Below are 14,476 nucleotides of genomic sequence, written 5' to 3'. Positions count from 1 at the left end.
TGAAAATTTAAAACAAGCCCCAAATCAAATAAATAAGTAACACAAATAAAATAAATCTCTTCATATAAACAAAATAAGGCTTTGTCTTGTGCGCTTTCCTTTTAAAATTAGAGGCAACCACTGCATTTTAATCTTGATCCAAACAAAGATGCTGCATACATGCAACATGAGGATTTTTAAATCTAAATTACATTGTATAATTTCTAAATTTGAAGCAAAAACAAAATGGTTTGACTTCAGTTTTGTGAAACTATGCATAAACATATCTGCATGAAACAGAAACAGCAGACGAGCTGAATGAGACGCAGATTCACTCTCTGCCAGCAGGTGGCGCTTAAAGCGTGTTCTTGGTTTCCGCTGTAAACAAAGCAGCGCTGCACTTATGAACTTTAATTAATATGCAGTGCTCCAGACTGCGACCATTTTTTCTAAGTTTTGTGTGCGGTCGCACTGGCGCGACCACCGCGTTGGTCAACTCATAAGCGCTTCAATTTCTGTTGCAAGGTGTGTAGATGTATGTAAGCAAAACAGTGACAACAAGATCGCGAGTTCGAAAGTGAAAGCATCCGAAGCCCGCGGCTTAACACAGCAAAAAAGAAACTCCCATTCACAAAATTCAAATCATAATACTACTGATGATAAAGAACGGGTTGAATGTTAACAACTTTCGTTTCCATATAACTATAAACTATGATAAAAGTTCATCAGCATGCATTGAATAATCCCATGTTGTAGCGCACTAAAATAAATAAATAAATAAATATATTGCGACCAAATCATGTGCTCGTGCGACCAGCTGAGAAAGTTAGTTGCAAAAGAGCGACCAGTGGGAAGAATGAGTCTGAAGCCCTGCTATGCATTATACAGAGGCAAGAGGAAAAGAAAAAATACCATCGAAAGACAGTAAGTTCCCCTCAGACATACATTCATATAAACTCCGACCCCTAACTGAATCGCGATTTGTTTAGCATCTCAACCGATTTGAATCGTCACATATTTAAATCGATTTTCAACCGGCTCGCGGTTAATCGTTACATCCCTACCAACATGTCACGACACAAATGGAAAATAGGATTCTAATGGTGCTTTCTCTCCCCTCCCCCAGACACAGAATGAATCCCCCTGTCATAATTGATGCACGGCTCAAACTGAGCTCGGCAATCAGACTAATTCATATTGAGAGTAATGCAACATAACTGCAATAATAACGTTGTTTTCAAATGCAACACACTGGACATGAAACGGTAGACAAAGACATAATATATTCTAAAGCCAGTGGCCAAGCCTTTATGTCAACGAAGCTGTGGATTTGACCAGCACCTCTCAGAATATTGTCTCTATGTGAAATATAGCCTCAGGTTTTTAACTTTTGTTTGGTCAAGAGAGACATAGCTTGGTGGATCTGCAGATCTCTCTCAGAACCGGTCTGTATCTCCAGTGACTTGAGAGGCAAACATTTATGATCACGTAACCTGCCCACAAATAAACATGGTGCATCACAACCCAAAGACATTTAATTCACTGTCTTTATGCTCTCAGCAATACCGGTTCAGCTGAAAGGGATAGATGCAAGATTGTTCAGGAATGACTGATATGTAAAGAAAGCAAATATGATGTCAAGCTATAGATATTGAAAAAAAATATCTATATTGCTAGATGTTTTACATCTCAGTTTTCTAATGTATTGTACATACATTATAGTGTGTTCCATCTCTGCTTCATTGGATACTTTTGCACATGGACTTTTTGGTTGTTTTCCTGTCTCTTTTTGCTGTTTCTGAGCAACCCCACCTCTGACATTGTTTAGTGGCTGGATAAATTGTATAAAACTTTCACCTTGAACTATATCAAGCTGATCTACACACATTTTAATCATTTCATAAACCGAATCAAAAGTTTGAGACAGTAGCCATATTTTAAGATCTTTGGAGTAGAGCCATTCACTGGGTTTGTTTATGTGTATGTAAGCAGTCTGAGTAAACAGTCTGAGTTTGTTTATGAGCTGGTGATGCCGAGGGTTTCTGACAGGGCAGAGAGAGAGAAAGAGATGCTGATAAAGGTGCACTTTAGCCTCCAGACAAACACGACATGGGCGACTCAAGGCAGATTGTTGCTCTGACTATGTTGCAACTGCAGTTTCAGTTATCCTTACAGACAGAGAGAGAAAACAGATGCCTATGGGCACCTAAGTTATAGATTTTGGTGGATTTTCTGTTGCTTTGTTGTTTGTTATTAGTAAATAAAACAATTGTATTAACTTGTTAATGTAATGTTCATATATGTCTCGGGTTTTTTTTTCAGTAACTCTTTCTGCAAGTTACTTTGAATCGCCAGTAAGGGGCAACAGTCTTTATAAATGAGTTTGGGGAATCTGCTCCAAAACAGAATAAATCCGTCCATGAAGGGCTTCAGAGTGAGAACAATCATGGCCACCATATAGAAGGGTCGTTCCAAACCAAAGTGCTCAAAACTGGCTGCTTCAAATGGCCCTTCGTAATGAAGGATTTCAAAGGGTACAACTTATGGACATTTCTCTTTCATGATTCTTTTTGCGCAGGTTTAATTGTGGGACGATAGTGCCTCCTTAATTGGCTGGGCAAGAAGTTGTTTGGGCCCCTACACCCTTCATCCCTTCAAAGCTTTCGCTCTGGAGGGCAAACCCTTCAAAAGGATTAGGCTATAGGGATGAGACCTTCAGAATGGAATGCAGTGTCAGTACATTCAAAACACTGATTCATTCTCGAATGAAACAAGTGACTGTTCATTGAATTATTCATTCAACCAATTCACACAGATTCACTTACCAATTCACACTGATTCGTTTAAGATTCATTCAGGAACACCACTACTGTGTGTTGGTCGGAGATGGGCACAGCATATTTTCTGCTTTGATTTAGTTTGGAATCTGTTGTCTGCACAACAATATACAAAGTGAACAACATGACACTCACAATCATACTGTTGTTGTTGATGTTGAATATCAAGTGTTTATCAAGTGAATATCAAGTTAATTTTAATTTATATAGCGCTTAGACATTTTGATCTTTAAGCAGCTATACAGACAAACATTAGAGTAATCTTGTCTTAAAGTCTATTTTAATAACAACAGCTCTTTTGCTTGTGTGACAGAGGTTATGTTAATAACACGATCATTTTAATACGATATGGTCAGACTTTATTTATTCTCTTTCGTTTGCTTTTGCACACAACAAACACACCAGCCCAGTTTTCTCCTATCAAGATAAACATTAGCTGTTAGCTTTACAGTATTATGAAATAAATGACCACCCACAGACCAGAGTGAATGTGGAAAAGCACTGCTGTGATGTTCTGTCATAACTAGCTAAAGCCTAAACTAACAATTCTGCCTTTGCCCTCCCTGACAAATTATTCATCAACTGTTTAATATACATAGCTGTTATGAAGGAAAAAGGACTTTCTGTCACATCTTAGAACAGACATAGTCCACCTGAACATAGCCTACAGTTATTTTTATGTGTGTAAATGGAGTGCTGAGTGAAATGGCAAGCAAAGGCCATTACTGTAAACTAAATAATGTATAAATAATGCTGAACATCACTTGTAGTTATATAAGCCCAGTTCAGTTTGTGTTAGGTCAACCATAGTGAAATAGTGTGAGATGACGAGTTGCTCAGGTAGGCTATATTATTCAATTTCATCACAAATAAAATAAAAACAGACACACACAAACGATAGCAATTTGGTGTGTGTGTTTTGTTTGTGTGAAATATTCGAAAATTGCAGACAATTTAAACCAATTGCCATGGGAAAAAAATAGGTATTTATAATACCATTTTCAGCAGAACCATCTGGCTGTGCTTGTGTAGGGGTTTGAATTACCCTTTCCTTATCAGAAAGGTTAAAGGTACTGTTTTTCCTTTTAGTCTTCAAATGATTCACTCTGCTACATTCAGTAGTCCAATAAAAGTACCTTTTAAAATTACTCCGTTTAACTGCAGGACAGTTATCTCACAGTGAAGCAGTAAACAGCATGAGAACAGACACACAAAGAAAGACCTAATTTCACCGTTAAACACTACTTTGCTCTGAACATGTGTGTGTGTGTGTATTGGGAAATAAATCAATTAAATCTGTATGTGGATGTGTGTAAATATTCAAATGTAATCCCCTTTGTAATCGTTAACATTTTCATAAGTAATTGTAATTTAATTACACATTTTTTCTTAGTAACTGTAACTGATTACAGTTACATTTATTTTGTAATTAAATTACGTAACGCCGTTACATGTAACTAGTTACTCCCCAACACTGCCGATAGGTCAATTGACGTGCTACAAGGGCTTACCGATCTAGGTCAATTGATGTGCTACATGTAAGTGATATGTTTTGTTGTATTTTCCTGTCAAAATAATGGAGTTCATTTGGAATTCTTCAGCATTTAAGAACAACCATAAGATATGGTTGTGGCTAGAAGGGATACAGCTACGGCCGGAAAATAACAATACATTAAATTTGCTATATTAGATTGTGTTTTATTAACTTCTACACCTACCCCAACCCTTAACTTAACCTTACAATAATGCAAATACAGTAATTAATTGTTGTTCAGTGTGACAAAATTGATGCAATTTTGATGTACACATCCCCAGTAGTATGGTGGAGCCCTTGCTTACACATTACATCTGCACTTTATTAAAAGACCCTCAGTCAGTGATTTGATTCTTAATTGTCCATCTCACAGTAAAATTTAAATGTTAAGTTTTAGTAAACTTGAAGGTACAGTTTAACAAAATGTTTATTTGTCCATCTGACAGTAAAATTAAAATGTGAATTTTTAATAACCTTGTAGCTAAGTTCAGGTAACTGTAAATGTCCATCTGACTAGTAAAATAAAAATGTATGACTCTGCAAATCCATTACAATAATTTAAAACAACTGCAAAGAACTAATGAATTTAGATTTTTATCTCAACATGTTGTTTGTTATGATGCATTTTAACAAGTAATATAAAGGCAGTGATGCATGTGCAACAACAATAATGTGCATAGTTCTGATCTACTGTCTTAACATATTATACATGTAACATAATTTATTCTTAATCATAATATGGTTAGTTTATATTAATATTGAAGACTAATATGTAGCTCTGCTTGACACATTTTGTATCATGGGGTCCCTGCTCCATGTCTCTATCGCCTAAGAGGTCCTTGCCCTGAAAAACGTTGAAGACGCCTGATCTAAAAGAGACTAAGGGGGAAATAAAGAGAGATGCATAAGAAGGGGAACAAATAGAAATCTAATTTGTTCCACAGTGTATTCACAGAGATCTGTACTAAGATGAATAGCAAACGATTTACATACCGCTGAGGCGAGGTTTATTTTATGACCATTAATGTTTATTATATTCATTATGCAAATGGATACAAATGTCAGAATTTTTATTCTTTCTGCTATAGTTGTATAGTTGGCATGTTTTCATTCAAGCAAAATAAATAAATAAATAAAAATATATATATAAATTATAAAGATTTTTGGAAACAAAAGCAAAAGCAGCTTGTTTACATTTTCCAGCCCATGTGTTCAACAAGGGGGAAAAAATGGTCACTTCCATAGAAATTTTTGTCTCAGTAAAATGACAAGACTGTCTTATGAACAGTTTTCTTATGTTGATGAGCGGCCTCATATATTCATCAATTATTCAGTAACATGACTTGTTGATCATGGACTCTATTTAGTAAATATTTTTCCATCGTAGTTTATGCACTTTTTGGAAATTTTATTCACTTATTGGTGTTTCCATTTAGATATAAAAATACCATAATCCATGGTCCATGGTCACTGTAACATCCAAATGAAGCTGATTGTAGTATCTACTACTAGAAGTGTTTATTTTGTGTTATTAGGGAGTATTTCCCTTTTTACAGCATTTAGTTATTAGAACCAGGCAGCAGTACACCAGTTAGCTTAGATCAACCTTGGATCTCAAATTTCAGTCTGGTTAAGAAGGGACGTATTGACCTTGAGCAGAACAGACCTTCCCTTTCTTCTTCCACTTCTCCTTCAAACACACCCACTCAACTACACATACACACACATGCACGCATACCACTTCACTGTGGTGGTAAGTGAGAGAGTGTGTAAAGTGTGTGATTTTTACATTTATTTCAGACAGATTCACTAGGTGCTAGTTGCAATTCAAGAGTCTCTATTAACCTAAATGAACTGTTTCCCCTTTAATTGCAAAATCAATCAATTAGCTTTTCCTTTTTTTCCTATTACTGTTTTTGCTAGAAGAGCATGTTTGTGGAATTGTATATGTGTATATATGAGTATAAATAGGCCTATTGTTGTTTCCTTTTTGTCATAATGGACTTATTCATCTAATCTTCCTTTAATATAGTGTAATGTTTGTTGTTATCATAGCCAAATGTAAGTGCTGCATTAAAGCTACGTGTTGCACCCTTGAGTGCTCATGGGACAATTACACAAGGTTTTCTGCCAAAAGGGCGGAGCAGAGCAGACCGACAGGTGTAGTTTCCTAGTTTCCTGTTCTTAGTCAGTTCAGTGTGAGAAAAACCCTTTCTGAAGGTCACATTTACTATCTCCAATGCCCTCTGTGGACTACTTTACAATTCTGGGGCACCAGAACTGAATTGAGAATCCCTATTAAATTCCAATTAAATTCATAGATAGATAGATGGATAGATTGATATATATTGATATGTATTGATATAGATAGATAGATAGATAGATAGATAGATAGAACACAAGAGTATTTACAAAAATTTAAAGGAATAGTTCACCCAGAAAACACAAGAGTATTTACAAAAATTTAAAGGAATAGTTCACCCAGAAATTAAAATTACTTGAAAATGTGCTGACCCTCAGGCAATCCAAGATGTAGAAGAGTTTCTTCATTAGAACAGATTTGGAGAAATTTAGCATTACATCTCTTGCTTATCGATGGTTTGTATGCAGTGAATGGGTGCCATCAGAATGAGAGTCTAAACAGCTGATAAAAAAAAATCCCAATAATCCAGAAGTAATACACATGACTCTAGTCCAGGGCTGTCCAAACTCGGTCCTGGAGGGTCGGTTACCTGCAGAGTTTAGCTCCAACTTGCCTCAACACACATGACTGGAAGTTTCTATGCCTAGTAAGAGTATGATTAGCTGGTTCAGGTGGGTTTAATTTGGGTTGGAGCTAAACTCTGCAGGTAACCGGCCCTCCAGGACCGAGTTTGGACAGCCCTGCTCTAGTCTATCAATTAACCTCATGTGAAGTGAAAAGCTATGTGCATATATAATAAACAAATCCATAATTAAGACGTTTTAAACTTCAAACCATGCAGTCATCTGTCCAAAATATTGCTTTCTCCAGTGAAATAGTCGTCTTGTTTGAATCAGGAGAGAAATATGCTCAGATCTAGCACCGTTTGCAAGCAAAAATATTTTACAACAAATATGTAAATGGATTTTGGTGTGAGAGAAAAACAGAGAGGAAGCATTATGGATTATGGACTCATATTTTACTCCGTAGCGATGGTTTAAAGATAAAACATTTTAATGATGAATTTGTTTCAGCATTTGCTTCACAAGATGGACTGGAGTTGTGTGGATTACCTGTGCACAATTGTGATGTTTTTATCAGTTAAACAAAAAGTACGTTTTTTTGTTTTTTTGCCTTTGCATCAATTCGGGACAACGTGCCCTGAATGGCACGCATTGATAATTGAGGACCGTCAGTGTGTCCTATAAGTAGCACTGACCATCACATGCTGAAATCCCTTCTCATGTTCCTTTTATCCCATGTATTTTATCTGTCTTAAACAGTCTACTTCACATCTTCAGTGTGGCAGTAGTTTTTTTTTAGCCTTGAGCTACATTACGATGCACATTTGGATCTGCTTCAGCTATTAGCTCTGTTAATCTCTCTCCCAGCTGCCTGGGAAAGCTCACTGAGCACAGTGCTCAAATTTAGGATCACATCTGCTGTCAGTTCAGCCTAGAATAGCAGCTCTGCTTATGTGAAACCCTTGTATGACTGCATAGGGCCAGGCAGCAGGCAGGGGGAAAAAGGCCTAGTCTCGTTGTACTCTGTGCTGGTGCAGCATGCCTGGCTGAAATGAGATATGCTGAAGGAAAGCTAAACAGCATTGGACATCAGTCATTCCAGGAGGAAGTGATAGTTCATGAGAAGGCCAGGGGGACAATAAAGTATGTCATATACTCCACTCTAGAATAATTTATTAGGACTCTTTCATCATTTTTTTCTTATTTGAATAGAACAAAACATCTGAAGTTGATCAAGACATTCAAAGCTTTTCATTTTTTATCGTTTTCATGTTTTGTTTTTGAAAGAAATGTACACTTTTATTTATTAAAGATGCATTAAAGTGGTCAAAAATTGCAGCGAAAACGTTTATAATTTTACACATGACTATTTCAGTGTGAAATAAACACTGTTCGTAAACCTTTGTCAAAAAGTCCTCCACTTGCAGTAGTGACAGCCTGGCTGAAATGAGATATGCTGAAGGAAAGCTAAACAGCATTGGACATCAGTCATTCCAGGAGGAAGTGATAGTTCATGAGAAGGCCAGGGGGACAATAAAGTATGTCATATACTCCACTCTAGAATAATTTATTAGGACTCTTTCATCATTTTTTTCTTATTTGAATAGAACAAAACATCTGAAGTTGATCAAGACATTCAAAGCTTTTCATTTTTTTATTGTTTTCATGTTTTGTTTTTGAAAGAAATGTACACTTTTATTTATTAAGGATGCATTAAAGTGGTCAAAAATTGCAGCGAAAACGTTTATAATTTTACACATGACTATTTCAGTGTGAAATAAACACTGTTCGTAAACCTTTGTCAAAAAGTCCTCCACTTGCAGTAGTGACATCTGTGCAGATCTTATACATTCAAGCAGTTATTATAAGACATGAAGTTTCATCTCATGCTTTTCGCAGCACTTCCCATAGGTGTGATTACAGTTTCGGGGATCAAACCTTATCATCAAACAGTTTGATGCACCTCAAGCTTGGAGTCATCACTCTTTTCTAACCATTTATTCCAAATCTTCCTATCTTTAAACTCTTTTGCCCATACTACCCTTTTCTTCTTATTTTCTTTGAAACTCTTTCTAAAAGAGTCTTCTCTTCACTACTTTAGATGAAACTAGTGTTAGGCATGTATTGTTCAATGAAACTTCCAGCTGAGCACCAGTGAGAGACTGTTTCTCAAACAAGTGGCTGTGATGTAGGCCTACATGTTTTCTTGTTGGTGTGCATCTGGCTCGTCTGCTTCTCTCTCTGTCCTGCTTACATCCAGCTTGCTTTCTTCTTTTAAGACAGTAGTGCATGGAAAAGTCTTTATGTCTCAAAAGAAGAATAGACTGATGTTTCTAGAAAAATGTGTTTGTGTCTGCCCATTTTTAAAACCCACATTTTATTGTAAAGTGGCTTATAGGTTTTAGATAACAATGCTTTCTAAGCTGACTGGACTAATGGCTGCTGCGAATGCAATTCTGTGCTCATGGTGATGATTTGCCTCTGTAATTCTCCAAATGACCAAATAACAAAGAAAAATATATACTATAAAAATAAATAACTAATCAATATTCTCGAGAATATTATCACAAACACTTTCTTAAAAAGGTTATACGAATGGACAATGGCAAAACAAATGAATAACAGTTTCAAAGCAAATGCCACAAAAGGTGCAATTATATATATCAATTATATCAGTAAATGTTTACAAAAGAATGTTTTGCTGGATAGATTCTGTGTAAACATGAATGACACTTCTTTAACTTTGCTCAAAATTAAATATTGATTAGGTATGTGCCAAACCTTTTTTAAAAACAATAATATGAATATATAGTCATATTCTAATTTGAATATAAAGACGCAATGTCTCTTTAAAATTCAGACTTTGCATTACAAACATATACGTCATTAAAGGATTAACATTTTAAATTAGAAGATTTTGTGACATCAGGCTGACACAATGCAATCCTGAATGCTGTAACCTTAAAATGTTTATTATTTACTTTTACCCTGTTGAGGCTGCAAAGAGGCAGTGAAAGATATGTACTTGTTTCTCTAATAAAAGTTTGTGCTGATGAGTGATCCTTCATAATTGATGAAGTTCCTTATGGAAAACTCCGAGTCAAATTGCAGTGGATTACATCTTCTTGTTTCAGTGACCTGCTAAAGCCACAGCATCTATTGTGAAGGAGCAGCAGGTGGCCTATGTACATGCTCTTTGTTGTTTGTGAACTTGAGCTGCTTTGACGCATTAGCAGTAGTCCCAGGGGATGGCTGGGATGCAGGATGTTAGCCTGGTTCTTGGCTGATGGGAGAGGTCCTCTTTGTGTACTTGGTGTTTATGTATATGGAAATAGTCACAAATGAATATATATATATATATATATATATATGTACAGTCTGTATGTGTGTGTGTGTGTGTTCATGACCATTTTCACCCTCTATCTCATTCTTCATAAACTGGCTGTTTTATTCTTCTGTCCCTTTAAAACTTATGCAAGGAATTCTGAAGGAGCTGATTTAGCAAATGTCAAATGCTCTTTTTGCACTGAGGAGAATGTTTGAGTTCTGGAAGTTACAGTATGTTTTTAAAGTCTTTTTTCTCCAAAGATCAAGGAGAATTCCATTCCTCACAATATGACAATATTGTTAATATAAACTACAGTCATTGCTCATTAGTTTACAAGATACAAACTGTAATTTCACAAATTAGAGGAATAGAACTGTCCTTGTACATCAGATTATGAATAGGTTTGCTGAAACATTTAAATTATTAATTAATCAATTTTTTATCACAAAATGTCTGAACAGGTTTTCAGAACTGGTAAATTAAGCATTTGACATTTGGAAACAGAAGAGTGATTTTCAGTGTTAATAACCTTCAAAAAACCATTGCATCCACATCATTGCCGAATAATAATAATACAAAGGTATCTTAGGACAGGTTTTTTTTTTTTTTTTTTTAAAACTCGAAAGCCAGCAGAAGCATTCGCTTGATCAGACAGTCATGCAAATGTCTCACTGAACTTGAGCAGACTTGTAATTAAAGACCATGTTGCCTGATATTGAGTCAGACAGAATAACAAAGACATACAGACATGAGCCTGTTGCATGTCTCACTTTAAATGGCAGTGTGTGATCACTCCTATTACTGCAGGCTGTTGTGCTGTAGAGGCCCCGGGGCAGACAAACAGCTTTAGATAGGGCCGGCTGAAGGATTGCTATTTAACGGATAGAACACTGGATAGAACAGGGAAAATACTCCAGTTGAATCTCCTTTGCCTTAGGCTCTGCCACTAAGTTCAAATAATTTCTGTGAAGAAAGAAGGAGAGAAAAATATGGGGAGAGAAATAGACAAATGCCAGGCCCTTATCAATACATTTTAGCTGAGAAGGCATGACAGGTGTATTTTTCTCCTGACAAGCACAACTGCAGCTCAATTACACATTTTATAGTTGTGCTCAGTGCTGTCCTGACAGCTGCCTAAAATATAAGCATCGGTTCAATGAGAAGGTTTATTTTAGAACAGGAAAACTAGGGCAGGTAATATATAATCATGGCTATTTGTGAACGCTGATAATGAGTCAAACTTTGAACATGAACAAGCATGATCATAAACGTTTTTGTTACATATGAAATGCCTTCCTGTAAGCAAACATATTATGTTATATTATTTTTAACTAGTTATGTGTTTAATTAAAAAGAAAAATAAGGTCAGCCAAACATCTATAATTCTTTACTTTACAACATTTGATTTTGTCAATGCATTCAACATCAAATACTGATTTGTGGACTGTGTTTTTTTTTTTTTTCAGGTCTGTTAAATCATTAAAGGTGCAAAGAAAAATCTAAATACTGAGAAAATCGCCTTTAAAGCTGTCCAAATAAAGTTCTTAGCAATGCATATTACTAACCAAAAATTAAGTTATGAGATATTTATGGTAGGAAATTTACAAAATATCATCATGGAACATGATCTTTACTTAATATCCTAATGATTTTTGGCATAAAAGAAAAATCGATAGTTTTGACCCATACAATGTTTTTTTTTTGGCTATTGCTACAAATATACCCCAGCGACTTAAGACTGGTTTTGTGGTCCAGGGTCACATTTAATCACTGTGGCTGTCATGAAGACATGCTGTAACTATTAGTGTCTCAGGGTGTCATAAAATTAAGTTGAAATTCTATTGGACTATTCTATTAGACAAATTTCTACCATTACATAATTGTAACTCTAATATAGAAATACAATGTTAAACCAAAAATAAATCTTAATAATTATTGTATAAATCACTCATATACTTCTCAGATTTCCTATAGATCTTTCTCTCTCACATATAAGCGCTGGGGGTTGGAACAGTTCAAAGGATTTTTCCCTTCTCTCTCTTAAGATTTAGAGAAACTAGGTCACTCACCAGTTGCTCTGTCAACATGCAAAAATGGAGAAAAATACATTTTACTGTGCTGTTGCCAGACTGACATGCTTGTAATAGCAATCTTCTCATCAGAGTTTTACTGAAGCCTTATTTAAAAAAAAACAAAAAAAAACCACTTCAGATCATTCACTCATTTATTTGTTCAGGTTTCATTTAAATCAATAACATTTTATTTTTATGCATGTTAATAGTTATCATAACTAACTAACTAAATAAATAAGAATAAAACCTTATTTAACGTACAGTTTAAACCTATTACTCACCCTTTGAGTTCAGAAAGAGATGGGGTGCATTTCAGCCTATTTTCTGATATTCGGATTGCTAATCTTTTGAGAGTAGCACATCTATAAATCATGGTTTGTTGATTGCATATTATTGGTAGAATCTGCATCTGCAAATCTGTATTACCACCATCCATGCAGACTACTGCCAGTGGTGTGTTCAGACAGCACTGAGAAACCCAAAGGCAGCTGAAAATGAATGCAGTAGCAAATCTGGTGTGCATTGTGCTTATTTTTTTGTCTTGACTTGTATACCTGATATTGTTTATACATAATTCCAAGGACACTTATTGGAGGCAGGACACCATTGTGTTATTCTAAAAACATATATAAAACAGATATAAATGTTGAGGGAAAAGATGAACAATGGTATTTTTTTTTCTGTCCCCAAGCACTGTCAGGGACATTTTCAGAAGATTTATGACATGCTTTTCTGTGTTACTCTTTGTGTTTTTATATAATTTAGTTCTTATATAGTTATATAGTTCTTAGTTCACACACACACACACACACACACACACACACATGTCTGGTCAGCTATCCTTGTGGGGACTCTCTATAGGCGTAATGGTTTTTTTACTGTACAGACCGTATATTCTATTGCCCTACACCAACCCTACCCCTAAACCTACCCCTTACAGGAAACTTTCTGCAATTTTAGATTTTCAAAAAACTTCATTCTGTGTGATTTATTAGCTTGTTTACCCGTGGGGACCTCAATTTAGGTCCCCACCGTGACATGAGTCCCCATGAGTCTGTGTGTATTCAGGTTTAAGTCCCCACCAGAATAGAAAAACAGGTACACACACACACACACATATATATATATGTGTGTGTGTGTGTGTGTGTGTGAGTGTATGTGTGTTTCGAAAAACATTTACTTGGAAGGCCCAAAGTGCTATTAACAGAATATCAACTAATTGTGTCTTCATTATTATTTCTATCACAGCAATCAATGGCATTTAAACTCAGGACACAGGTTTTAATTAACCTATGCAAATTAATTGTATGCACACAATTTATAATAGTTTAAATAACATAGCATGTTCCTCTTGATAAGGATTAGCATTTTTATAAAGAAAAAAAACTGTGATCTCATTCTTGTAACCCTCCCTCTGTATGCACCAATCTGTTGAGAGAACATTGACATTGTAAGATGTTCTGTGCTTTTGTAGCCAGAGCTGAAAGTGTTTACCATTCAGCAGAGTTTAATTGGAACGGCCTTGTCAGGTAACCGAGAAGGAGAGACAACAACAGAGGAGTAAGAAAACAGTTCCCTTTCAGTCGGTCACTCCGAGTTGCGTCGGTGACCGATGAATTGGGATCTCGCTTAGAGAGACCAATCCACTTCGAGTGTAAACTAAACAAGCCAATGCACATTGGCATGCGATGATTGCATCCAGCTGCCACTGATCACAGCGTGAGCATAAAAAGGCAGCCAGTGCAACGCATACCAGCTTTTCGCTTCGGAGCCGAGCGACAACATCGTTCTGCTCCTACCAAACTGCTTTGTGTCTAGCGCGCTCTCGGGAGCTTTTTGTGTTGGAGGACGGCGCTTCAGCGGTGGTCGTTCCTGTGTTGAGTGGGTTGCGCACTTACGGCTGCACTACCCCCTGTCGTGCTGCAAACGGACGTTTCCCCTGTGCGTCTCAGCACGTAAAAGAGCATTTCCCTAAAAGAGCCAACTTCTTTAAAAGAGTACAATAAGCAGGTGCGTCTTT

General features: G+C 36.1%; 2 long non-coding RNA genes across 2 annotated transcripts in view; one reads left to right on the top strand and one right to left on the bottom strand.

Moving 5' to 3' along the window:
* The window catches only part of LOC107742776 (uncharacterized), an 18,331-nt gene extending 18,006 nt beyond the window's left edge, over positions 1 to 325 (bottom strand). The window contains exon 1 of the long non-coding RNA XR_001640340.1: positions 315 to 325. This is a non-coding gene — a long non-coding RNA (uncharacterized LOC107742776). The remainder of the gene's footprint in view (positions 1 to 314) is intronic.
* The window catches only part of LOC107742775 (uncharacterized), a 124,173-nt gene that overhangs the window by 18,933 nt on the left and 90,764 nt on the right, over positions 1 to 14,476 (top strand). The gene's annotated exons all lie outside the window — the stretch shown is intronic.

This window comes from Sinocyclocheilus rhinocerous, unplaced genomic scaffold (assembly GCF_001515625.1).
Source record: "Sinocyclocheilus rhinocerous isolate Xijiao unplaced genomic scaffold, SAMN03320098_v1.1 scaffold857, whole genome shotgun sequence".
Classification (NCBI taxonomy): Eukaryota; Metazoa; Chordata; class Actinopteri; order Cypriniformes; family Cyprinidae; genus Sinocyclocheilus; species Sinocyclocheilus rhinocerous.
The sequence above is the reverse complement of the archived record's forward strand: the minus strand, read 5'-3'. Positions and strand labels throughout refer to the sequence as shown.